The following is a 26,954-nucleotide window of genomic DNA, read 5'->3' as shown; positions in this document are numbered from 1 at the left end:
TTATTTTCAAATTTTAGTTGCTATTTCAATGCAAAACCGCGGTTGAAGAGTGGCTGGCAGCAGCCGCACGGCCGTTTACATCTTTAATTTGGACCATTTATTGGAGTTGTAAATTTAGACCATCATTTTGGACCATCTGTTGGAGTTGAGCTTTTTCGGAGCTTCAAAACGCACTTTTTAGCGGTCCAAATTTTACATCTTCGATTTTAGACCGCCAAATTTTGGATCGTCTATTGGAGACGCTCTAAGGACCCCTGTGACTAAATGAAAAGTGGCGCTAGAATTGTTCAGCGAGCACTAACCTTGGACAGAGACGTTAGCATGTGGCGGCCCCACTGCTCGTTGTCTTCAATCCTGTAGGTGGTTATGGCGACCAGTCCGCCAAGATGCATCACCAGGATGGGCGCCCATAGCAGCTCCAAGTCACGGCTGCCACGCGCGTAGTGACACCCCGGCCCATTCTTTTGTCGGTTGAAGAGCGTGGCGAGGGCGAAGATGGCCAGGGCGTCGCTGCCGATGTGCGCCAGCCGGAATGAAATGATGTACAGTGGATGTAGACTATACTTACGAAATATGGCCATACATACGAGGAGGTATTGGCTGGTGAGGCTGGCGAGGGCGAGGGTGCGCAGCTCCCACTCCTCCCACCATTGCGCCATCTCTATCTCTCTCTCGCGCGCGACGATTGAGCTGCAGGTCGATGCGCTCCAATGGCTTCTCTTAATCAGATGCACGCGGTCGAATAGCATCATGAATACTGTACTCTGGAAGGTGTCTTGATGAATAGCTTTAATTGCGGCTTGTTCACCAGATCGCCAATAAAGAAAGAAACATCTTTGCGAGGTCATCATTCGTTAAAGAATCCGGCAAGGAAAAGATCTATTGCTTGGCATCAGTGCACGCACAGGCTGTCATATGCTCCCATGGTTCGTGATCAACAATCCACAACCACCTTTGCCATGTTGCAGTCGATCAAAGCAGCGCGCCAAGAATCATCGGCGCCATGACAAAAAGAGCACAAGCTAGTACTCATCAGTACTGGGCGGCTTATTGTTGATCGCAGTTAGCATCCATTCACTAGACTTCAAAGTCGTAACTCTCGTGCCTGCGAGAGCCCATGCCCTGACGCCCACTGCAAATGCAGCCTACCTGCCCAATGGCACCATTTGTTTTCTATATGCATGCATTTGTTTCCCGTTATTTTGAATACAAGTTTTAGGGTTGTTGTCATTTTTATAACCAACCCGTTGGTCTCGATCTAACGATAGATAAATGAGTAGTACGAGATAGTATTGGCAAGAAAGTACTCAAAAGTACTTCCTCCGTTTTCAAATATAAGTCTTTTTAGAGATTCCAACAAATGACTACATACGGAGCAAAATGAGTGAATCTACATTTTAAAATATGTCTACAAACATCTGCATGTTATAGTCCATTTGAAATGTCTAAAAAGACTTACATTTAGGAACGGAGGGAATATTAGATAACATGGGTCAGTACTCAAGTTTATGTGGGGTCGTTTCTTAAGTGAGGAGTAAATTAGTCATTAGGAGGGATCATGATTTATCCTCTCCCAGCACGCCAACGCTCCTCTTCATCTCTTCCAATCAAAAACTGTCGCCACTTCTCTTCCATTTCAAAACCACTGCCGCTCCTCTTCCATTCCAAAACCACCGCCAGCTAGTTTCATTGTAACTTTTTTATGCGGGAAATACTTCCATCATAACTAATCAAAATTAATTTGTACCTGTTTCCATTCGTTTTCTATATGCATGAATTTGTTTCCAATTATTTTCAAACATAAAGATTTTTTCTTTTCATCCGAAATCATAATTGCTTTTCTCAAAACAGAATTACCAAGAAACCGACGTTTTTCAAGTGAACATGGAAAAACCCCTATGTGCTGAAAGAAAACGAAGCGAGCCCAGCTGATGCCTTTGGAATGACAAGGACATCCACAAAAAAAGGTGATTGTTTGTCCAGTTTTAAAAGCATGTGCAGACGTAAAGACAAAGGTGGATTTGGGATATTGAACTTAGGAGCTCAAAATAATGCCCCACTAATGAAAATTTGCAAAAATAAATAAATATAATCATGCAGATATCCCCTGTGTAAATCTCCTCCGGCAAGTTGTTTTCCACCGTTTTTTCTGGTTTTTGTTTTATTTTCTATTTGGATTTTTAAATATTTTCTGTTTAAATTCGTGTATATTTTTCTAATTAGTGAATGCATTTTGATTACGCAAACCTTTTAACATCCATGAGCATTTTTTGAACGCACAAACATTTTTTGAAGTTGTGAATCCTTTATTTAAATTCATGAATAATTTTTGAAAATCATGAATTTTTTTCAAATATTTTAAAAAAATTATCTATGATTTTTCTAAAAATATCAAAAAAAATATTTTCGAAAATGGACAGAAAAGAACCGGCCGTCAGAAAAAAAACGCTAGAAGAACCGCTACCGTAGTGGCCTATATTTTTTACGCCTGAAGCGCCCAATAGAGCAGCTGGCCGTTGCTTGCACGGACCTTGGCTGCGCTCAGAGATGTTTTTTTTTTACATGGCAGGTCTAGGAGATGTGAGATCAAGATGGGCCGGCCCAGGAGCGGTGGAGGCCACTAACTCCTTTTACTGTTATTTTACATTTTCTGTTTTTGTTTTACACTTTATATTTTTACGTTTTTTATACTATAAAATAATATAAATATATATTTTACAAAAAACACTCTGTAAAATATATTTGAAAATGTTGACCAAGCATTCGAAAAATGTTAAATGTGTACAGAAAAAAATGTTTATTCTGTATATGAAAAATGCATATTTTTTCCATGTATTACAAAAATGTTAATCAAGCATTTGAAGAATGTTAAATATGTATAGAAACAATGTTAACCATGTATTAAAAAATGATGAATTTTATATCATAGAAATAATGTTAATCATGTATATAAAAATAATGTTAATCATAGAAATAATGTTAATCATGTATATAAAAATGTTATACAAGCATTTAAAAATGTGTAAAAAGTATTTAAAAATGTTGATCAAGCATTTAAAAAATGTGAAATGTGTATATAAAAATTATTGACCATGTAATAAAAAGCCGTCTTGGTGTTGAGGACGGTAGCGTTCGGGGCGTGTCCCAGGCCGATGGTTGTTGAACGCTGGCTTTGTCTCACCTCCGAAGGCGAGCTTCTACTGTGTATGTAGCCCTGTGTAGCGATTTGGGCTCCAGCAGTTCACCGGTGTTGGATTGGAGGCAACGGCAACGGATCACGGCGGGTGATGCCCGATGACGATCGAGTTCTTGGCCCGGCTGTGTTCTTCTTTTTTTCTATTTGTAATGCTGGTTGCGTACGTTTCAAAAAAAAAAAAGTTACAATTTCTGTTTTCTCCTGCATTTAAAGGCTCGGCATGTTGTATGACTTGTGAACTTTTGATCTATCGTGTGTACCTATTTTTTCTTCTTCTGTTAATCTACTGCAACACAATGCGATCTTGACGCTAGAGGATTAGAATACAGTCAAGAACACAGGATTTTTTGGTGTGCACATCATCCTCGTACGGGAGCAAACACAAGTACCATACCAGGAGAAGAAAAGAAAAAAAATACTCAACAAGTGCTTCAACATTAGTACAGATCTCAGCCATACTTGTATAGTGATTACTACTTCCGTCCTGGTTTATTAGTCCCTTTGTAATTCATATTCAATTTTGATCAAAAATTTAACTAACAAAATGTTAGTGCATGTCAAAAAAAACATCTTTGGATTCATATTTAAACATAGTTTTCAATGATATAATTTTTGGTGACATGCAGGAACATTTTGTTAGTTAAATTTATGATTAAAATTTGGCACATATTACAGTGGGAACCAATAAATCAGGACGGAGGTAGTACTCCCTTCGTCCTAAAATTCTTGTCTTACATTTGTCTAAATATGGATGTATCAAGTCACGTTTTAGCATTAGATACATATATATCTAGACAAGTCTAAAACAAGAATTTTGGTACGGAGGGAGTACATAAGAATGCCATCGGTGTCCTTCTATCAAGAAGCTTACTCCCTCTGTCTAGATGTATAAGTCACCTTGCGAAAACCAAATAATTCCAAAAGTTTTAGGCGCGGTGCATTAACTTTCACCTCGTTTTTTGTTTCTTAACATAAATAAAGGAATCAACCAATAAGATATGTGGGGCATTTATGCTTTTAATGACTTGAGACCATCAAACACGACATGCAATGGTTACTTTATTGCATGCAATGCTATTAATTAGCAAATGAATATTTGGTTCTCTCGTTTTTTCTTCCGCCTTGGTTACGATGTGCACCTAAGATGACTTATGCACCTAAACGGAGGGAGTAATATATTTATCTGCAAACCAGGAACAGATGTTGTCTCTGAATGTTTTGGGTCAGGTATTTATTATCTGCTCTCTCTCTCCCTCACGCAAGAAACCTTAGCTGAGTGCAGACCGTAAAACCTGGATACATGGGACAGGCTAATGAAAAGATGACATGCATTTCCCTTGTCTTACATTGTTCTACAGTTGGCACAACAAATGGGTCATACATTTGATACTACGTCTCTTGCGTCGAGCAGTGAGAAAGACAGAAGGAGTGCCAACAAATTATCCAACAGACATGATGGCAGACAAGCCAAACAATTAAAGAGATGCATACATAATATCCTCATCCGAACTCAAACATTTAAACCTGCTGTCTCAAGTATGGGAATCAAAAGGAGCGAGTGCGTCTTATCTTCCGTGCTAAACTGTAAGGCTCATCGCAGTCAAATGACACATCGTCCCTCCTCTGAAGCTTTTCCGAAAATGTCTCCATCCCGGTGTGTGCCAACAGGACCCATACATAGGAGAGGTACTCAACACCCGTTCCCAGAGCTTCTGCGTGCAAGTATCCGCGGCATCGACCGGCAGAAAAGCAGAGCATCTCCACCCACACACCTTGGATCACCTCCCACATCCTAGTCTTGTCACCAACATGACCCTGAAAGCTTACAACAAGCAGCCAAGCGTCGCGAACAAAAGAGTCGTTGGGGATAGAACCCTCCTTGCACTTCTCAACTACTTTCTGCGTAAATCCCATCTTTGTCCCGTGGTGTTTCTTCAGCCTTGAGGATTTCCTCGAGTTCGCCGTAGGCCGTTGTGAACAAACTCTTTCTGCTGCCTGGCATCAGCATCTCAGGGTTTTCAAACAACAGATGCATCATGTGGTTGGATATTACTTTGCACAGGCGGGCATGGTCACGGTCACCGGGAGAAACGGCATTATGGTGAAAGCATAATAAATCTGTGGCCAGGTGCCAGACCATAATGCTCTCGTCAAATGGCCTCCGTATGGTCCAACCCAGTTGTAGGAAATATTCCATTCTCAGGAGCGTCCACTCACCCCTGGCATCATTAAACCTCCTGTAAGATCTAGTGTCAACTATGCTCTCCTTCCACCCAATCTCAATATGGCGACGTACCAATTCTGTAACCTGTTGACACGAGTCGCTGGGCTCCATGTACTCATCCGGCAAGTCCTTGCATTGGAACCATCCCACGATGCTGCTCAACCTGGAGGGCCTTCTATTATGGACGAATAGTCCAATGAGATTATGTTGGAGAACTGTCCCAGAGAACCTGTATCCGAAAACTAATTGTACGTACGTGTGAACGAGCTCCAGAATAAGAGTTCCGTACAACAGCACCAGTGTAACCCCGGTATCTCCACCGCGATAAGATTCTTTGTGACTACTAGCATGTACCAGGCAGATGGCTGTGATTAATGTTGCATTTCCATAACCTAGAAAATGTAAGCACATACCGACAGTGACTCGTGGTCGTTGGCGCCTCGATTCACGGGAGAACATGCTATGATCTTTGGTGTAGAGAAAACAGGCCATAGCTGACAACACGTCTTCTATCTTTCCATAAACTGTTGCGATCTCAAGCGACAAGAATTTCTTCAGGATTTTGAGACGATCAGAGTATGGATATGGAAAGTCCAAAAACAGCTGGAGCTTGTAACTTGGGCTTCTTCGGTGTTCTTTTGGTACAGAAAACCAACTCAGTTCATGAGCACCACCATTTTTCACAATTTCTCGTGCCTTTTTTACAAAGTTGTCAAGCCGTCTTTCGCCTCTCTCATTAATGCCCCGACAAAAGCTGACCTTGGAAGAGCTGGCCTTCCGTAGGGCATTAAAGCTACTGCTCTTAAGATGTTGGGACTTCTGGAAGCATCTGATAATCACCAGTATGAAGAGCAAAATTGTTGCAGCAAACACCGCCGATCAGTGTTATTTGCAAAAAGATTACGTTAGACATGGTGTTTTCTGCCAAAAAAAATGTATAGTAGTGTTTCCTACTAACCTAGCCTTTAAAGTGGTTGTTTGTAAGCTCACCCCTGTTATCATTAAACCTCCTGTAAGATTCACTGTCCACTATGTAGTCCTTCCACCCTGATCTAACATACCCAAGAACCAATTTTGTAATCTCCTTGCAAGAATAGGTAGGTTCCATGTGCCCAAAGTATTCGTCGACCAAGTCCTTGCACTGTAACCATCCCGTGATGCTCCTCAACCTGGCGTGCCATCTGTTATGCGGTAATGATCCAATAATACTGTATTGGAGAACTCTGCCGGAGAACCGGTCCCGGAACGCCGTTCGTACATACAAGTATACAAGCTCCAGCAGAAGAGTGCCGTACAAAAGCACAAGTGTAACCCTCGTGTCTTCACCGATGTAAGCTTCTTTGTTTCTTCTAGTGTGTACCAAGCAAATGACTGTGATTAACGTTGCATAAGCAAGTACTTTTGTGCACCGACGGAAGATGATCGCATTCTTGAAATGAATGTAGTGTGTGCTATGATCTTTGGTGTAGAGAAAACTGGTCATAGCAGAAAGCACGCCATCGCCCACCCCCCCCCCCCCCCCGCGCGGCCCCCGCGTCGTCCGCCTCGGGCGACTCGGGCGGCGACTAGGGTTTTCCCGTCGCGCCGCCGCTCCCTCACCCTCCCTCCCTCGCCGCCACCTGAGTTAGCCACCGGATCCGCGCGTGCGGCCGCCCGTGAAGGTGGCGGCGAGGCCTCGGTCGCTCCTTTCCTCGAGGAGGACCTCGGATCTGGGGCGGCGGCCCTTCTTGGCGAGGCGGTGGCGCTTTCTCGACCGGCGTCGTTCGCGGGTGTGCTCTGGCCGGCGGCCTCGACCACGCGGGTGGTGAGGCGTCGGCGGGTGGCGGCGGCGGCGCAGAGGTCTCCCCTCCTCGTCAGATCTGAGGGTGGCTCCTTTCCCCTGTCTTCCTCGTCCCCGCCGCTTCTCGCCTGCCTCCCTCCGAGCGCCGGTATGATGTGGGTGGGTGACCGGTGGTCTGGTTTTGGGCCGCGGGAAACCGTTGGCCGGCGTGGCCGGCCTGGCAGCAGCGACGTCCCCGACGCCGTCTCCTCCTTGGAGGTGCTGCAGAGGCCCTTCCCCTTTCCACCCCTGTTCCTCCTCCCGGGTGAAAGCCCAAAATCCGGCTTGGATTGGGCGGTGACGGCGCGCTGTGCGTCGTGTTCTTCCTTGGGGGCGCCGCCTGGGGAGGGTTGCGTTCAGGTGAGGGGTTCAAGGTCGGAGCTTGGGTGGCTTGGGTGGTCCGGTGACGGCGGTGTCACTAGGTTCGGCATGGCTGTACGCGTTCGGCTGCCTGGCAATGCTTCTCAGTGGCCTGTTGGTTCTCTTGATGCCTCTGCTGCCTTTCTTCAGTAGCTGCACCTGGTGGTTTTCCTGCAGCTCTCAGGCGTTCTAGGTTGTGGCGATGCGGCAGTCGCGGAGTGCTTGAATGTTCAAGTGGTGAAGTGCTGCGGCTGCTCCAGGACCCGAAGCTGACACGTCCCCTGCTCTAGGGTGAGCGTCTCTCAAGTCCGCCGGGTACGGCGCCTTGCGAGCCATGGCGAGAGGGAAGGGTCCCTCTGCGGCGAGAGAGACGGCGGATGTGTGGTGGCTTCTACTTGGGTGTTGGTCGGGCTCACTCACCACTCTCTGTTGCAAGCAGGTCCTCGCCGTGCCCGTGTGTGCCTCATCCCTAGTTGGCTGTTTGGCTGTAGTCTTCGGCTAGGACAAGCTTCGTGCTTTGTTTTCCTATATTCTTTTTGTGCTTGTGCGACCCGTTGAGTTGTAAGCCTCCTATAGTGTCCCCTTGTATCGTTTGGTCGTGGGGTTTTGTATGTGTCTGTATTTCCTGGCCGGTTGATGGCTTTGTTAATTCAAAGCCGGGCTCTCCGCAAGCCTTCGTTCTAAAAAAAAAAGAAAGCACGCCATCTATGGAGCGGTAAGCTGATTCAGCGTCCAACGACCAGAAGCTTTCTAGAATGTGAAGACGATAGTCATAGCGACATGGAAAATCGAAAAATAGCTCGTACGGTAGTCTTGGGTGTGAGTGACGTGCTTCTTTGAGCGGTTCACCACAACGAACGAAGACTGATTTTGCGTGCAGTACATAATCTTCAAGCCGATTGATTTCTGTGAGATCGGTGCCCAGAAGGGTGTAGCGGAGCTCGAATGAGCTTTTCTTCCGTAGGGCATTAAAGCTACTGCTCTTAAGATCCAGCGCCTTCTGGAAGCATCTAATAATCACCAGGATGAAAAGCATAACTGTTGCAGCCAGCAACCTTTTGTCATCTGACGACCATGACTTGTAAAAGACGTATAGTGCAACCGTGACCTGACATGTGGTTGATGCAACTAATTAGATAAAAAAAAATCTACATGCATATCTATACCTCTATATAGTGTGCGAATAACTTTGAATAACATCCATTGGATGAAGCCGATCTAACAGTGGAGACGTGGCAAATCCGAGTGTTGTGGACCGTTGGATCTTCTCATTACTTCACTGGATTCTTCCACGTGTACTATCTAGAAGATTCTATAGTTAGGCTAAAGCCATATGAACATGTTGCACAAAATTTAAAGCACACTTCTACGTTATTCTAGACTCTTCCATACCAAGACTCTCCTGACTTCTTTTTCTATCGAAACTATCATGCATTTTACTTCGTATTCAAGTCTATGTACCTTCATAAATCATATTTATCTTTACAGATAGAACATTAGCTTTGAGATAGCCAAAAAAGATACCTAAATAAAACACGCTCAGTATATTTTACGTGATTTTTGTATGTTATACTTCATGCATATGCCTCACAATTTTATTTGCCGGCATAACTTGCCAAAAAGGATACCTAGATAAAACAGGCACAATATATTTTACAGTAACAATATGTCTGTCTTTGGTTGTAGTTTGACTATATGAGCTCTCACATGCTATGCACGTATAACTTACTAGTCTTCTATAGAAGTGAATTCCGAAGCTACCTAACTGCACTACCACAGAAATGCCATTACTTGTGCTGTTAGCGTAATCCCTCTGTTTGGGTTTGTTAAGGCACTAACAAATAAGAAAATTTGACGAATGGAAGAGCATCTCTATTCCTTCCCCTATTATCCTTTTCTGGTCCTATAATCCCAAAAAAATGTACTCCTAGCTTTTCATCCCTCACAACTTACCCTTCAATCAATTTTTACCAGTGTTTTAAATAGCGGGCTATGCCAAATAGCGGCGGTCCTTCAAAACAGCTATAGCGGGCTATAGGAGGCTATAGCGGATTATTGTACATGAGTACCATTTTACGGCACCCTACTGAAAAAACTATAGCAAGGCTATAGTGGTGCTATATCCGGCTATTTAAAACTATAATTTTTGCTCTGAAAAAGGTTTACGGATTTTGAAAAAAGTACATGAAATTTGAAAAAACTCCAGTAGAGAGTTAGCAAAACTGAAAAAGTTTGTGAATTTTTTTAAAAAGTTGTCAAAGTTGAAAAGAGTCACAAATTTGAGAAAAAATCATGAATTTGAAAAAGTTTTAATTGTTCACACATTTGAAGAAATCAGAAGAAAAAAAGGCAAAAGGAAACATGGAAAGAAAAAAATGAAAAGCAGAAACAGAGTAAATACTGAAGAAAAAATCCGGGCAAAAAACCGAATGAAAAAGGAAAATCATAGTCTTTCTTGTTTAGTGTTACATTTGACACACAAGGAAGGAAGAAAAAAGAAGAACATAGACATAGCAGGTTAGGTAGAGCTTAACAGTTTGAGTCGCATATACGCCCTTTTCTAAAAAGGTTGCAAAAAAGGGGGCAAGAAAAAAATGGGCTGAGCCCAGGTCATAGTGGGGGTACACACTTGCATACACTGCCAACGATAATTAGTTTGGCACCATAGTGGTGATAAGGCCAAGAGCCCACAGATTAACTAAAGCATACGCCGTCCTTATGAGCTTGACCGTGTCTGCGGCATCACCGGCATGCAAGGATGTTCTCATAGTATTAGTGGTACATATGATTCCTGTATACTCTATGTCATGCTTCAAGTTACCTCGAGGCCTCTGTGAACATCTGACTTATTTATTAGAGCGTTCTGGTGGGGGAGCAAGCAAGGCCAAAGGAAGCACTACTGGGTGTCTTGGGACACTATGACTATGCCACATTATATGCGTGGGCGCTTCAAGATCTTTAATTTGGCACTCCTTGCTAGACAAGCGTGGAGAATCCCATGTCACTTAGTGCAAGAACTTTGAAAGTTGTATATTTACCTGAAACATCTATACTTGAGGCAGAAGTGGGAAATCACCCCTCGTAAGTGTGGCGTGCAATTGTCGAGGGGAAAGAGGTCTTCATATAGGGGCTTGTCCAACGAATAGGTAACGGGAAAACCATTGAAATCTTGAATGACAATTGGATACTGACAAAAGAACTAAGAGGCCTATAGTATCTCAGGTGCAAGAACCGTCTGTACTAGTGTCTGAGCTGATTGACAACAGCAATGATAGATGGAATTCAGAACCGATCAAACAGATTTTCCTCCCATGTGATGCTACAGCGATCCACCAAATCCCTATTTGTACACGAAACATCGATGATTTCTGGTCATGGAATTTTGAAAATAATGAAGTTTTTACTGCTCGGTCTGCTTACAAAATGATAGTTGATACCAAGAGGTGTTGGGAGGACTGACTGGAGGAAAGAGATAGCTCTTTGAACAATGAGATTGCTGAGAAGTTATGGGTTAAGGTTAAGCTACGGAAAAGTGATGGTCCTGGGAAAATTAAAGGTGTTCCTTTGGAGACTTCAACAATCATTGTCGACGGAGGATGTCTGAATGCATAGGAAGATGTCATCAACTTATACATGTGCAATATGTGGAATGGAGGATTCATGGCGGTGCTCACTTGTCGAATGTTTGATGGCCAGGTGGGTGTCGATGTTAGTAGACCATGAATTGTTGGAGCATATTCTTGCTACCACAGAACATGATGCTAGAAATTAGCCGTTCTATGATAGATGTGTTACGACACGAGGCTTTCACTCGCATGACAGTTAGATTCTGAGCAACCTGGACGGCGAGAAGAAAATTGATTCACGAGGGGAATAACCAAAGCCCGCACTAATAGAAAAGGGGGCTTTGGTCCAGGCCGGGTCAGCCCATTAGTCCCGGTTCAATCCAGAACCGGGACCAATGGGGGCATTGGTCCCGGTTCGTGAGCCCAGGGGGCCGGCCGGGCCACGTGGGCCATTGGTCCCGGTTCGTCCGGACATTTGGTCCCGGTTGGTGGGACGAACCGGGACCAATGGACCTGGCTCCTGGCCCACCACCATTGGACCCGGTTGATGGCTTGAACCGAGACAACAGGATGCCCTTTAGTCCCGGTTCGTCCCACCTACAGGAAAAATAAATAAGTAATTAGAATTTTGTTGCAAACTTTAATAGCAAAAAGAATTATCGTAAAAGAAAATAAATAAGTAATTAGAAACAAAAAAGAAAGCAAAAAAACGGGGAAAAAATTAAAAAAAAAGTGCCACCTAAGTAATTAGAATTTTGTTACAAACTTTAATAGCAAAAAGAATTATTGTAAAAGAAAATAAATAAGTAATTAGAAACAAAAAAGAAAGCAAAAAAACGGGGAAAAATTAAAAAAAGTGCCACCTAAGTAATTAGAATTTTGTTACAAACTTTAATAGCAAAAAGAATTATCGTAAAAGAAAATAAATAAGTAACTAGAAACAAAAAAGATAGCAAAAACCTGGGAAAAAATTAGAAAAAAGTGCCACCTAAGTAATTAGAATTTTGTTACAAACTTTAATAGCAAAAAGAATTATCGTAAAAGAAAATAAATAAGTAATTAGAAAAAAAAAGCAAAAAAACTGGGAAAAAATTAAAAAAAGTGCCACCTACAGGGCCACCACGGCCTGCATACGACTAGAAACCCATTACTAGGGCCAGGATGCAGGCCCGCAGTAGGCCCAATAGGCCCACAAGCACAGAGAGTGATTTTAGGCCCGTAAGCCTGCAGTAGAGAGGAGCTCGAAGTGGTTGGTTCGGCAAGGCTTATAAACCACTCCGAGCCCCTCTCGGCTAGCGAGGTGGGACTAAACATAGCACCGCACCGCGCCGGTTCCAGCACAGGACCTTTGGTCCCGGTTGATGGCACCAACCGGGACCAATGCGCCCTTTAGTTCCGGTTGGTGGCACCAACCGGCACCAAAGGTCTCTGTTTCCTGCCCTTTGGGCTGCTGAAAAGAGGCCTTTGGTCCCGGTTGGTGCCACCAACCGGGACTAAAGGGCGCATTGGTCCCGGTTGGTGCCATGAACCGGGACCAATGCTCTGCCTATATAAGCAACACTCGCGAAAATTTGGTTTAGTTCGTTCTTCCCCGCCGCCCGACGCCGCCAGGCTGCCCGTCCGTCTCCGCCTCGCCGTCGCCATCGCCGGCCCCGCGCCGCCCCGACGCCGTCCCGACACCCCGACGCCGTCCCGCGCCGCCCCCCGCCCCGCGCCCCGTGCCCCGCGACGCCGCCGGCCCCTGCCGTCGCCGCCCCGCCCCGGCCCGCGCCGCACCGCCTCACCGTCGACCGTCGCCGCGCCGCCCCGCCCCGCGCCGCACCTCGCCGTCGCCGTCGCCATCCCCGACACCGTCGCCGTGAGCAAAAATTTTATTAATTTAATTTGATGTTAGTAGTAGTTAATTTACATGTGTAGTTCGTAGATTTTTTTTGTAGTTCATAGATTTTTTTGTTAGATTTTTTTGTAGTTCATAAATTTTTTTGTTAGATGTGTACTAATTCAGATGTGTAGTTCATAGATTTTTCTGTTTGATTTTTTTTCATATTGTGTAATTAATTTGTTCATATTGTGTTAGTTTTTTTTTCTGTTAACAGACTTTTTTGGTGATATTGTTGTTGAATATGCATGTTTGTATGTTCATATATATGCAAAGATCGAATATGTCAAATTTTTATGATTTTTTTCTGTTCATAGAATTTTTATGATTTTTTTCTGTTGTAATTTTGTTCATAGAATTTTAATGATTTTTTTGTTCATAGTATTTTCTTTGTCAATTTATTGTGTATGTATAGGAAAATTGTGAATGATAGAAGTCATTTATGAATATGTTCATATTTAGAATAGAGGAAAAAGGAAAAAATAAGAAGAGAAAATGTTTAATATAATTAGTTAGAAAATAATAGAACTATAGTTAAACTAGTTTATTTTTAGTAAGTACTACTTTATTTATTTATAGTAAGTGCTTAGTAGTTGAACTAGTTGATTTAATTAATAAAACTACTTTATTTAGATATATATAGAAGTAGTGCCCGCATCGACGTCGGCGATGCCTATCCCGCATCCTCGTCGTCGTCGACTCGGCGGTGGAGGCCTGCTTGATCAGGGCCATGTTCGGGACTGGGTTCCGCCGGGCTGGTATTGGGAGGTGCTACCTTCCGGGGGACGTAGGTTGGTGAGGAGGCAGCCCATTGTTGACCCGATCCTTGTTTGGTGGCGGTCGCGTGGGCCAGTGACGGTGCCGAGGCTTCCGGACACCGCGGAGGTGATACGTCACCGTGTCAGCAAGGAGGACGAGCACGTCCGTCGCTACATGGTTGCATTGGAGGGCAGGTTCGACAATACCTGGCAGGTTCTTCAGGGATCTCAATGGAGCTATGATCCTGTGATGGTTCCTTATCTTTGGGTGTCCACCGCCCGCGACGATACCCGTCGGGCGCTACGGTTCTAGCTGTATTAGTGATGCTATATGTATGATAGTATTTGAGGAGTATTAGTGATGCTATATGTATGATAGTATTTGAGGAGTATTAGTGATGGTTCCTTATTCTATGATTTGGTTTTGCTTATTGAATGCTCATATTGGAAAAGTACTCCTACTATGAATGCTAAAATTGGAGAGCACTATGCAGAAATCTAGGAGCCCCCTCCATCATCCACGCCGTCGTGTGGGTAGCTTCTCCTTCATTCCCGTGTGCTAGACAATTTGGTGTAATAATGCACTCGGGAATGAAAGGAGGAGCTACGTACCATCACCGATAGTCAACCCGTGATTAATAATAATGATCTAATTTAGGTTTTTTAGTACATATGTTTAATTCTACAAGTTTAATATTTGAATTATGAACATAGGCCGGAAATGTCGTACTCGGACGACGAAAACCGCCCGGGGGAGTGCGACTGGTGCCACGGCGACCGAGGTATGTGCGACAGGTTCATTAAGCTGGACGAAGATCGGCGCTTCAGCATTAAGCTCGAGGAGACCTTCGATATTTGTACGGTATGCAACGACGACAATAGTTTTTTTTCGTAATTAAGCACGACTTCAACTATTTTAACGTGTATTTTTCATCTTTTCCAATTCGACTAGCTTATCCCATGCTATGCAAGACGCTATGTCTTGGAGAGGATGGGTTTTGAAGACCATAAAAGTATGGAAACCAAAAAATTTCTCCAAAGGACCCATCATGGTGTGGATTTTGAAGTAAAGCTGTACAATGCTGAGAGTGTAACCCATTTTGGTTGCAAAAATTGGGAAGCACTTTGCAAGATGTATGGTTTTGATGAGGGTATGTTTGTCACCATGGATCTTGGTGATCCTACAATCGAGCAAGACAATATGGACATTTGGGTCCTCGTGGATACACCTCCAATTCTTCCCCCATGTGAGCTTAACATAGTTATTAAGTAATTTATATTGTTTATTTCAAAATAGTTGACAGCTTATTTTGATTCTTCAAAGAATGTGCGGAAGATGGTAGACAAAACCCACTACACCGATGGCTCCGAATTAACTTATAAGGAGAAAAATCATCTGATAGCATTTTGTACTGATCTTGAGAATTACAATGTCTACAATCGAACTCCTCAACATTATGGTTAATATGTGCCACTAGTGCACGTGTTGAACTACGGTAACTACCATGGAGATACCCTGGTAAGATTTTTTACTATTACGACATCCGTGCATCTTTTTGCATACTTCTAAAACTAGTACATCATTGCTAACTACGAAGTTATTACTATGTTTTTCAACAGGGAATCCCAGAGGATTGTGTGCCTCATTTGATGTATCAGAATGGCAGCTTTCGTGTTTTGAACATATATCCAGGTCATCCTATGAATCTCAACTGTCCATACCGAATTTCTAAAAGAAGTGGAGACATGACAATCAAAGAATGGAAAAAATGTATGGACAGTCGTAAGGAGCTTCTTGGAAGCAAAAGGAAGCGAAGCGCGAGAATTGGAGACAGGATGATCTCCATTCTTCATAATGGAGAGTCAGGGTCTATATTATTTTATGCTATTTTACCTTAAGGGTGTTTAGGTCCTACCTGATACTGATGATCATGTGCTAAGAACAATTATGTAGGGTTGGGTTCGATGACTATGAGGATGATGATCGTGTGACTTATTATTAATAACGAGTAGAAGTTGTATGATGGTGCATGATTAGTAGGACTTGTTATTATATATGATGATGTATGATGCGAGCATGCATGAGTTATTATATATTAGCGGGTGAAATGAACATAGTAGCATTGGTAAACCAAGGACGAAGAAATAAGAGAGGACACTTCTCTCTATTAGCTAGCTAATAACAACCTAAAATTAACCCCCAAAACCCCTAAACCAGCCACTTTTTTATTTAAAAAAAAAAGAAAAACCTCAGCTCCAGCCAGCTGTTGACGCGTGGTAGCCTTTTGGTCCCGGTTTATGTCACCAACCGGGACCAAAAGCCCCCCTGCCTGGGCTGCCCGCAGCGGCCACGTGGACGCCCATCTGTCCCGATTCGTGTAAGAACCGGGACTAAAGGGGGGAGGCATTAGTAATGACCTATTAGTCTCGGTTCATGAACCGGGGCTAAAGGCCCTTACGAACCGGGACAAATGCCCTGTTTTCTACTAGTGCCGTTGCCAACGTACCTTTTCGTCACAACATTTATCCATGATCTTGATGACTATGATGGCAATTACCTAGGTTCATCCGCACTGGTTATTATGGCCTCTCAGACCCGACGACAATTGAAGCTACTGCATGCAGCCAGGAGCTAGCTCTAGCTGTTGATTTGGATCTTCCTCATCTTTACATAACGTCAAACTGTAAGATAGTGGTCAAGGAGGTGCAAGAAGGACCAGGAGGAACTTATGGAAGCGTGATCAAGGAGAACCGATGTTGGATGAACTCTTTTACGTCTTGTACTTTCACTTGTGAGAATAGGAACTGCAACTATGAAGCTCATGATCTAGCTAGGTATTCAGTTAATTTAGATTAGTGTCATCATATTTGGTTGGGTCATCCACGTGACTCAATTGTTATCCATGTAACTATGCCACTTGAGTAATAAACCCTGACGGATTATCCTAAAAAACAGCTCGAACAGGTAGTCATCTCAAAAACTCAACCCGATAGTTATAAAAAAAACAATTCAACCGGTAGTCATCGCAAAAATGCTGAAATTTGGGGTGGGCTTTAGGTCCATCTAGCAATTTCTGAAAATCTCTAAGAGCACATGTGGGTTTTGTTGGCGGTAGGTGTAGTGGGAAGTTTAGTCCCACCATGGAAGTTGGAGAGGAGTTAGACCTCCTTATAAGGGTTTCTCTTCCACATGCCATTGGAGCTTGACAAGAAAAGAGGCCATCGCGCACTCATCCTCCGACGCCTGTGCCACCTACGCGCTTATTTTTGCTAGTCAGCAACGGAGAGTTTTCTGACAGTTGGGCCACGATCTGAGACGTCAGATCGTGGGCTGTCACGGACACGGACGTGGTTTGAGCCCACGTCTCTCCACGCGGTTGCGCCTATATAAGTGTGTGGTGTCTCCTAACCCTAGCCGCCACGAACATATCACATCTGCTCCACGCGCATGCCCACCGCCATTCCTTTGTTGCTGCCGCCGCCGGTGATTCCACCCCGTCCGCCGCGTACACGGTCGACGGGAGAGCTGGTCTCCGAAACCCCGCCTCTCCAGATCATGTACGGGAGAGGGGCGAATAGGTTTTTGGAAAGCGATTACGCGACTGCTCGCCATTCGTCTACTTTCTCTACGTCTGCGTCGCCATCGTGATCACCATGTCCACCGACGCCGAACATGCCGCCGCCGAGAAACTTGAAGCCGACAAGAAGGCAACCGAGGACGACGTTGCTGCCACCGCTGCCGCGGCCTCTGCATGGCCTATTGGAGGGTATAACTCGTTTATCCCGCTCCTACTGTTTTCTGTTTTAGCCATGCTAGCGTTATACGTAGATCTGTCTGCAATTAGCGTAGTATGTGCTTGCATGATTGAATATCAGTATGCAATTATTTCTGTCAATACCATGCTAGTGATTTACTCATGGATTAAATTAATCAAAAAATTGCCTATTTACTCAACAAACCCCCCCCCCCCCCCTAGTAGTTCTAAAAAAAGGGTAGTCATCTCAAAGAAATACTCGACCCAGTAGTTTCAAAAGAATCAACTCAGACCCGACCACACCCTCTCTCTTTTTCTCTCTCAGAGCATCTGCAACCGAACCCCTCAAAACATCCTCATATGTCCGGGTTATTCACGAACCCTCAAACTCAACTCATATCTGGATACGAGGGTGTTTGAATGTGTCCGGGCAATTCGCCACGTAGAACGCGGCCAGGACCATCTTTTTTTCTCTCTTTCTCTCTCCAATCACCGTCAATCATATGTATGTGTCCAAACAATTTGAGACACATCTATTTTAAAAAGAAAAAAACAATTTGATACACATCCAAACACCGTCTTGACGCGGCCGTGGATGTATCGGAGGCCAAATTAACCCATTATGATTGTGATGCTCTCATAAATTCTGTCTTGGCCCACGTTGTGCCAGCAGGTAGCACAAGACACCGGGTAAAAAAATGTCTTACCTTATAACTATAGAGCCCACGTACAATGGGACACCCCTAATTTTTCTAGAGGGGAGAGCAACTAGTTAACGAACGCTCCTTCGGGAGCCTCGCAATGATCAGCGCCATTTGGCGCGCTCTCAGCCATTCGCCACGTGTCGCGCTCTGGACGCTCCCTTCGGATTGTGTTTTTTATTTATTTTTCCGCACGTGTTTTCGGCTTTTTAAGCAGAATTTTTCCCGGTTTTTTCGACGTTTTGGTTTTCGCCCGGTCTTCCTTAGCTTTTCGACCAAAAAAATTTTGATTTTTTTTTTAAAAAACGCGTTTTATTTTTTTTCTTTCGCGAAAGTCACGGTTTTTCTTCCGCGAGGGGCACGGTTGTGCTTTAGCGCGAGTCATGGCCGTGCATTTCAAAAACGAAAAAAACGTGTTTTCTGTTTTTTTTCCTTTCACGAGAGTCACGGTTTTGCTTCCGTGAGAGTCACGGCCGTGCCTCTCGGAAAGAAAAAAACAAAACGCATTTTCTATTTTTTTTCTTTCGCGAGAGTCACGCTTTTGCTTCCGCGAGGGGCACAGTTGTGCTTTCGCGAGAGTCACGGCTGTGCCTCTCGGGAAGGGAAAAAATAGGCGTTTTCTGTTTTTTTTCTTTCGCGAGAGTCACGGTTTTGCTTTCGCGAGAGTCACGGTCGTGCCTCTCGGAAACGAAAAAAAACGCGTTTTCTGTTTTTTTTCCTTCCACGAGAGTCACGGTTGCTTCCACAAGAGGCACGAGCGTGCCTCTTTCGGAAAGGAAAAAAACGGTGCTCCCGGTTCGGTTTTTTCGTCCGGTTTTTTTCGTGAAAAAAAAGTTCGTCAAAACCTATCAACATGGGATCTAGTTTTGAAGATTCCACGCGAGGAATCCAATGGTAAAAACGGTTTGAGATTTGGACGCAGAGTTTAAGAGATAAAACATTTTGAATAAACGGATCTACAAAAAAAGGGAAAACTCCCAGTTTGCGACAAGTGACACGCTGCATGTGCGCCACTTGTCACAACCTGGGAAGGTGGAGTGTTCTTTGCAACCAGTACTCCTTAATTAGTGATTTCGTCTAGAGGGACACCCGTACAACCAGGCTCCACCCAGCACGCACAACGCAAGTGCAGCCCGGTGCGTGACGAAGGCCCAGTCCAACCTGTCTAGATGCGCGCAGTAGATCGATCGATCAATAGATCGATACGTCATTGAGCCCATCATCTTTGGCAGAAGAGTTGCTTGTGCGCGACTTGATAATAGCTTCAGACTCAAAGCAGGTGGTCAATGACATCAACAACGGCAATCGGGGGAAGTATGGTTCGATTATTGCTGAGATCAACCAACGAGCCAGCGGGCTCAATTGTAAATTTACTTTCGAAGGGCGATCGGTGAATGTAGATGCTCACAATTTAGCTAAATTCTCGCTTTCTTTACAGATGGGGCGCCACCTTTGGCTAGTTCATCCCCATGCAAATTGTATTCCACATTATGTGGCCTATGATCAATAAAGTGTGTTTTACCCCTCAAAAAAAAGATCGATACGTGCTTTCCTGTTCGTCTGCTCCACGCTGCGCTTTGTGCCTTGACCTTTCGCTTTCGTCTGTATCCCCCCTTACGCCGTACTCGCCGCCTATCGCCATATCACGGCAAGTCGTCGAATAAGTGGAGAAAAGAAGGAACAGGTACGCTACATCAGTCCCCAAACCCAATGCGGTGTGCCTCAGCCTCTATTGCATATCCGGTTCTAATTATAGATTTTTTTCTCTAACCCTAGGGAATTAGGGCTACTGAATAAGACTAGAGATTTTGATTGTATTGGATAATTGGACTATTTTAAATAATTGTGCACCGAGTGGAGACCAATATTGCAACACTCTACGACGCCAGCACAATATCAAGTAAGTTTTATGTTATATTCAAGTATTCTGTGTGTACACATGATTCATAGTTCTTTTCTTCCTTCCAATTTCATAGTATTATGTGTGTTTAAGTAATATTTGTGAGCTCTCTCAAAAAATGGAGACAAGAAAACATATTGTCTATCCCTTGGTTTATCGGACTTATTATTGCACAACTGTAATTAATATGTTACTAAGTGGTTTTGTTTCTTTTAATGTGTAGGCAATCAAGATCTAGTGTAGCATTTTCTTGTCATCGGTTATACTTTATTCATAATCTGGACACTTCGGTTCTTCTTCAATGTTCAATTTCCTACTATCAACTAATATTTCAAGTGAAACTCTTCATTTTTGATCTCTGGTAAGCATATTCAACGTTATATCGTATTCTTGGTATATTGTATTGTTATAAGTGTGTTACTTTTATCTATATAATTACTTGATATTGACATATATGTGATAGAGATGGGACCCCGGGTCATTTCTGTCCTGGGTCCACAACTGTCTCTATCCCCCCCTCGACACACGCCATGCTCAAATACACAATGTCAACCCCGTCGTCGTTGGTCACCCCGACTCTTCCTTCCAGCCACGTCATTGGCTCATTGCTAGCCTCCCAGTCGGGTCCACAATGTCGATCCTAAAGACTAAGGCCTTTTTTGGTTCCTAGAGTACGAAAATCGTAGAAATAGAAAAATGATAAGAAGTGAGATGATATGCATCTCAAATCCTATGAATAGGAATAGGGAAAAGACATGTCCTTTGGTTCACATCATATGATTTTTTACATTAAATCTAGGCTAATATTTATTTCCCTATGAAATGTGAAGGATAAAAAGCAAAAGAATCTAAAGAAAACTTTTTTCCTATAGAAATCCTATCCTATGAAATTGCTACAAAATTTCTCCAAATCAAAGGAGGCCTAAATGAACAGTGGGGCTAGAATAATTTTGCACTGGCCTTGGATAGAGAAGTTACGATGTGCCGGCTCCACCGTTCGTTGTCTTCAATCTTGTACTCCCTCCGTTCCTAAATATTTGTTTTTCTAGAGATTTCAATAAATGTCTACATACAGAGTAAAATGAGTAAATCTACACTCTAAAATATGTCTACATACATCCGTATATTGTAATTCATTTAAAATGTCTAGAAAGACAAATATTTGAGAACGAAAGGAGTAGATGGTAATGACGACCTGTCCGCCGAGGTGCATCAGCATGACCGGCGCCCATAGCAACTCGAAGTCGCGGCTGGTACGCGCGTAGCTGCAGCGCGGCCCGCCTTTTTGGCGGTTGAAGAGCATGGCGAGGGCGAAGATGGCCAGAGCGTCGCTGCCGATATGTGCCAGCCGGAACGAAACTCTCATCCATGGCGGTATATGGAACTTGCGAACGCCGGCAAATAACACACGAGGAAGTATTGGGTGCCGAGGCTAGCGAGAACGAGGATGCGCAGCTGCCACTCCTCCCACCACTGCGCCATCCTGTGTGTTTCTGTTTGTGTGTGGGTTTGCGAGCAGCAATTGCTTTATGTCTTAGGAGCTATGTGCACACGATTAGTCACCGGCGTCCACTAGTTTATTTCCAGTACATAGTTCGCTTATTTGACTTTCAGAACCTTGAGGAACGCGTGATCCATATCTAATCTCACAAATTGATCCATTCCAATTAATTTACACTCCAATGATCATGTAATAAGGTCCCTTGGGACTGATTACATATTTAACACGAGTTGACCGGCGACTCGCTAGGTCTTGAAATGTTAGTGGCCGGATTCAAACCAGGAAAGATGCCAGTGATGTTTGTCCCGTAGCTCGTACTCGGGACCGCATACCAGACCAGAGTATCTGACAGTGCGTACGTGTTCCAATGGTTATATGTGTTAGAGATAATATTTGAGAGTTAGAGATAAAATAGGGTTACACAACCTTGCCTTGTACTTCAAGGCTATCCCTCTCTCATGGGCACGGCATCCGATTTGATCAAGATTAGATCCGTTCATAGATAAGGATGGCAATTTTACCCATGGGTACGGGTACCCGCGGATACCGTACTCGCATGGCAGGGTATGAGCATAATTTTATACCCATGGGTAGTTTCCATACCCTACCTGTTAAATCGCGGGTAGGACACGGGTATAACTTTATATCCGTGGGTATACCCATACCCTACCATTTACACTCATCGTGTGGACCTTATCCATGGAGCTGCAATATATGGACGTATACCCAACTTGGCCACTACTCATCTATTCCCGTAATTAAGCCTCACACCACGTAATTTCCTCATCTCCCCAAATCAAGGAGAACGAAATCCAAGGAGCCGCCCCTCCCCATTAAGCTGTCCATGGCAATACTCATCGAGCAAATCGACCCATCGTCCTGCATGTGCCTCCGCAAGCATGGAACCGGCGACGTCGCCACCGGCCTCGGCCTCCTGCCTCTAGATTCTCCTCCTCCAGCCCTCCCGAACTCTGTCTAGATCTTCACATCGACGGCGAGTAGGAGCACACCAGGGTCGAGGCTTACCGGCTGTGGGCACGGCGGTGTTGTGGTGGTGACGAGCGCGCCGGCAAGAGGGCCAAGCCATGGCCGGAATCCCACCGCCGCGGTAAGGCTCTCTCTCGTGAACTAACTAAATTCCTTTCTATTGCTAATAATTTGTGTCCGTATAGGTGTATCTTCAGACTACAATGTACAGTGTGCAACTTGATGTTAATTGCGTAGGTGTATCTTCAGACTATTTTTTGGCTGACTTCTCTCTCTCTCCATGAGCCAAACTTGATGTTAATTGCGTAGCTAGTTGATTGCACACTGTACGCTGCCGTTCCAGACTGTGTGGACTTAAAATTCAGTAGAAATATAGTATAGTTATGTTTCAGTAGGCACATAGAGTTAGTATTGTAGACTGTACGCTGCCGTTTTGTTGCTTGTAAATTTCTATGGCTGCATGCTCTCTTTCATACTGTATAGTTTATTCAGTAGGCTATACTTGAAGATTCCAATACTGTACGCTGTCGTTCCTAATTACTAGAGTTACTATTCAGTGTAGTTGTGATTCATGTACAGACTACTGAAATGAGCAAAATCAACATGTACATGTATGCTGATATAAATTATGTGATAACCTGTTTCGAGGAAGATATAAATTATGTCCACATTTAGATTGCTTAGTATAATTTTATTTTCATAGTGGCATGGTCATGTATCTTGTTTTTGCAATTCAGAAACTTATATGTTATGCATCACATTTTCATGTATAGATCAATGGCTTCTCAAGATGGAGACGAAGGCTCGGCTGTGGCTGGTGCAGGGAATGTTACCTCAGTTGATCCTTCGTCTCAATGTGCTATACCAACATCTGAAGCTACTCCGATATCTCAAGCTGCTACTCCAACATCTGAAGTTGCTACTCTAACATCTCAAGCTACAGCTAGCAGAGCTGGTTCGAAGAGGAAGCGAACATCGGCAGTATGGGATGAGATGGAAGAGAAATTCTAAAATGGACAATGGAAAGCCGAGTGCAATCATTGTCACAAAAAATTTACTGCAGGACCTAGAGCTGGCACAACTCACTTGCGTTTACATTTGGAATCTTGTCCAGATAAGCATGCACCCATTGGCCCAAAGCAACAAAAATTGAGGTTGACAAAAGGGTGAAGGTGGCAAAGTTAATATGGAAAATATCATTTTTGACCAAGAGAAGTCCAGGAGAGATCTTGCATTGATGATATGTGAACATGAGTATCCTCTATCTATTGTGGATAAGTTTGAGAAGTATTGGAAGGATAAGTTTGAGAAGTATTGGAAGGATATCCATGGTCTTATGTCCGTTGTAACAGTTCTTGATCCAAGGTATAAACTTCATATCCTCAATGCTCTTTATGGTCCCCTCTATGGAAGAGAGCATGCAGCCGCAGAAATAGAAAAGGTGAAGAAGTTATTGATTCAATTGGTGAAGCAATATAAAGATGAAGTTGGAGGTGAGGATGCATGGGATGCTTCTGTTGTTGAGCAACTTGGAGAAGAAGATGAAGCCATGAAACTCTATGATCTGTATTTGTCTAGTCACCCCACTGTCCCTTCTTCTTCAATCCATACAGAATTGGACTTGTATTTAGAAGAAGCTCGTCTACCTAGAACGCAAGAATTGGATATCATCAATTGGTGGAAGGTTAGCGGCTCTAGGTTTCCTACCTTGCAAAAACTTGCTCGTGATATATTGCCTATTCCCATAACATCGGTGGCTTCCGAATGTGCGTTTAGCACTAGTGGCAGAGTACTCGCACATCGTAGTAGACTTACTCCTAGTGTGGCTGAAGCTCTCATGTGCATGCAAGCTTGATCTCGTGCAGATCTGTTAGGTAATATGTTTTTTCACTTGCACTTGTTTTTTATTTTGCAAATAACTTGCCATTTACATACTAATGTTCGTTAGTTCATCAGGTGGTTGGAATTCTACACTCTTTGCTACTCCCTCCATCCGGAAATACTTGTCATCAAAATGAATAAAAGGAGATGTATTTAAATGTATTTTAGTTCTAGATACACCCCTTTTTGTCCATTTTGATGACAAGTTTTTTCGGACGAAGGGAGTACATTTCAGAGTGTTCTCGAGGATGAAGATGAAGAGATGGTAAATTACTTAAATGCTTTGATCTTAAATTTTGGGATTATAGCTGAATAATTTAATCATGTGTCGTATCATCTTGTTCATGTGAAGGATGAGTCTACTTCAATCACCACCCAAGAGTGAAGATATTGCTGCTCTTTGTGCCGGGTTGGAACTTGGAGCTGATGGCTGCTATTTGTGCTAGCTGGTGGCTCGTGTTGTGTCTGCTATCTGCTATAGCAGCTGGTTCTGCTAGCTGTCGTTTGTGTTGGCTGATCGTTGCCTCGGATATTTTTATTTGTTACTTGTCGGATGTTGAAGTGTGTCATGAACTTGTGAACCTATATTAAAGTCCATCAATTGTCAATTTGAATTGAGATAATTTTCATATACTCATATATCTGTTATTGAGTTGAGATATTTTTTTTGTCAAATGTGCTACCGATAAATGTAAAATTGTGAATAATTTGTATATTGTTTGGCCTACCCGTTGGGTACCGAATGGGCATGGATACCCGTTGGGTATGGGTATGGATAAAGTTTCATACCCATGGGTACGGGTATGGGTAGAATTTTGTACCCATTGACTACACGGGTATGGGTATGGTATTGCTCTACCCGCACCATACCCTACCCATTGCCATCCTTATTCATAGATTAGATCAGTTTCATAGATTAGGTCAACTCAATTTTTTGAAATACTATTAAATTAGGTTTTCTTTAGCCACCAAATAAATTCTTAGATCTTCACGACCCTCTATCCGGCGAAAATCAGTACAGATCCATCTTTGGCGGCGTGCAACTACGCTAACACGGGACATCAAGCCTAGTTCGCATCTGCACCGAGCACCTCGCCGCCCCCATGGAAGTCAGGGGAGGGTGATCTCCCGAGCGCGGCTACATGGAACCCACTCGTCGACTCCGCCCGGCGGGGCGACAACGGCGACAGGCGACCTCACGCACCGGAGGAGCGCTGCTTTGTTTGGGCAGCAACGTGTTACATCGACCTTCACACGACGCATCCCACGCGGACGCTAGACGGGAGCAGCGCCGGCCGGCCGAACGGGCTGGCAAACAGGGCGCTGGCGTGCGCGTACAGCCGAACGCGTACGACTGCATCAACACAGTGAACGAACTCGATCCGTCTACGTCCACACGCATCGGCTCAGAGCACCGTCTCGCGGAGCCGCGAACGCGGCATCTTCGGCACGGGCGCAACTCCGGCCGGCTTCGATTTGGCGACACCCGACTGGCAGCACAGGACTCCATCAACATCGATCTCCGTGCGGCATTCATCCATGGATACACCAGTAGCGGCTCCATCGACAAATCCTTTGCCGCCACAGGTGGACCTCCGTCACGAGCGGAGGCATGCATCCAGCAACACACGCGTCGGCGCGTCTTCAACCAGTAGCTGCTGTCCAGGTACAAGCGCTCACGCATGCATCTTGTGGGCTTCCAAGTCCAGGGGCATTGCGTGTGCATGTGCACGAGCAGATCCGGTGCTCGGAGCAATCTAGCAAACCCATGTCCATCGTCACCAGCGCGTCGATCCATCCAGAGTCTTCATCACGCGACACCCAAATCTACACCAAGTCTGCATCATGAGTATACCGAGCCCACGCAGCGAACCACATCGACACCTCCCGAGCCGAACGACATTGAGTTGTACGACTATGCCATGCTACGAGCCAACATACTTCTTCGGCATATGACACGGCATCGACACTTCGTCGCCGCATAGGGACGCTTTCAAGCGACATCATCATCGACATGCCGTTGCAACGTCATCGCCGACACTTCATCGCCAAGGTCTTCATCAACGTGGACTTCACCAACATCTTCTTCAACACACCGCCGCTGCCTCGTCCACAAGATGGACACCTAGCGTCCTCTGGCAGACTTTTCTGCAAGACGCGACCTCGAGGACGGCAATGACCGCGTCATGACGACGGCATCGACCGCGTCATCCACGACAGCAAGACTGCATCGACACGGCGTCACTATAGTGGCGACCCCTACACGGCCACACGGTTCTGGCAAAACCGATGTGTGCTCGATGGGTTTCCTCCGGTCCTGGCAAAACCAGTGGACTCATCGCCGACGACACCCTCTGACATCCGCAAGGTGCATCGTCCATAACTGCAACTCTGTCATCTACAACATAGCGCTTTTTTTTGCGCCTC

General features: G+C 44.4%; 1 long non-coding RNA gene across 2 annotated transcripts; it reads left to right on the top strand.

Annotated features, from left to right (window-relative positions):
• The first annotated feature begins 22,338 nt into the window (after nucleotides 1-22,338).
• On the top strand, nucleotides 22,339-25,108 carry LOC123050564 (uncharacterized). Of its 2 annotated transcripts, XR_006423794.1 has the most exons (4): nucleotides 22,339-22,767; nucleotides 23,420-24,520; nucleotides 24,603-24,792; nucleotides 24,880-25,108. It is a non-coding gene; the product is annotated as an uncharacterized lncRNA (long non-coding RNA). The 2 variants fall into 2 exon arrangements; XR_006423793.1 differs by having other exon boundaries at nucleotides 24,603-25,055.
• Nucleotides 25,109-26,954: the final 1,846 nt, after the last annotated feature.

The sequence above is a fragment of the Triticum aestivum genome, chromosome 2D, assembly GCF_018294505.1.
Source record: "Triticum aestivum cultivar Chinese Spring chromosome 2D, IWGSC CS RefSeq v2.1, whole genome shotgun sequence".
Taxonomy (NCBI): domain Eukaryota; kingdom Viridiplantae; phylum Streptophyta; class Magnoliopsida; order Poales; family Poaceae; genus Triticum; species Triticum aestivum.
This window is presented reverse-complemented; position numbering and strand designations above follow the sequence as displayed.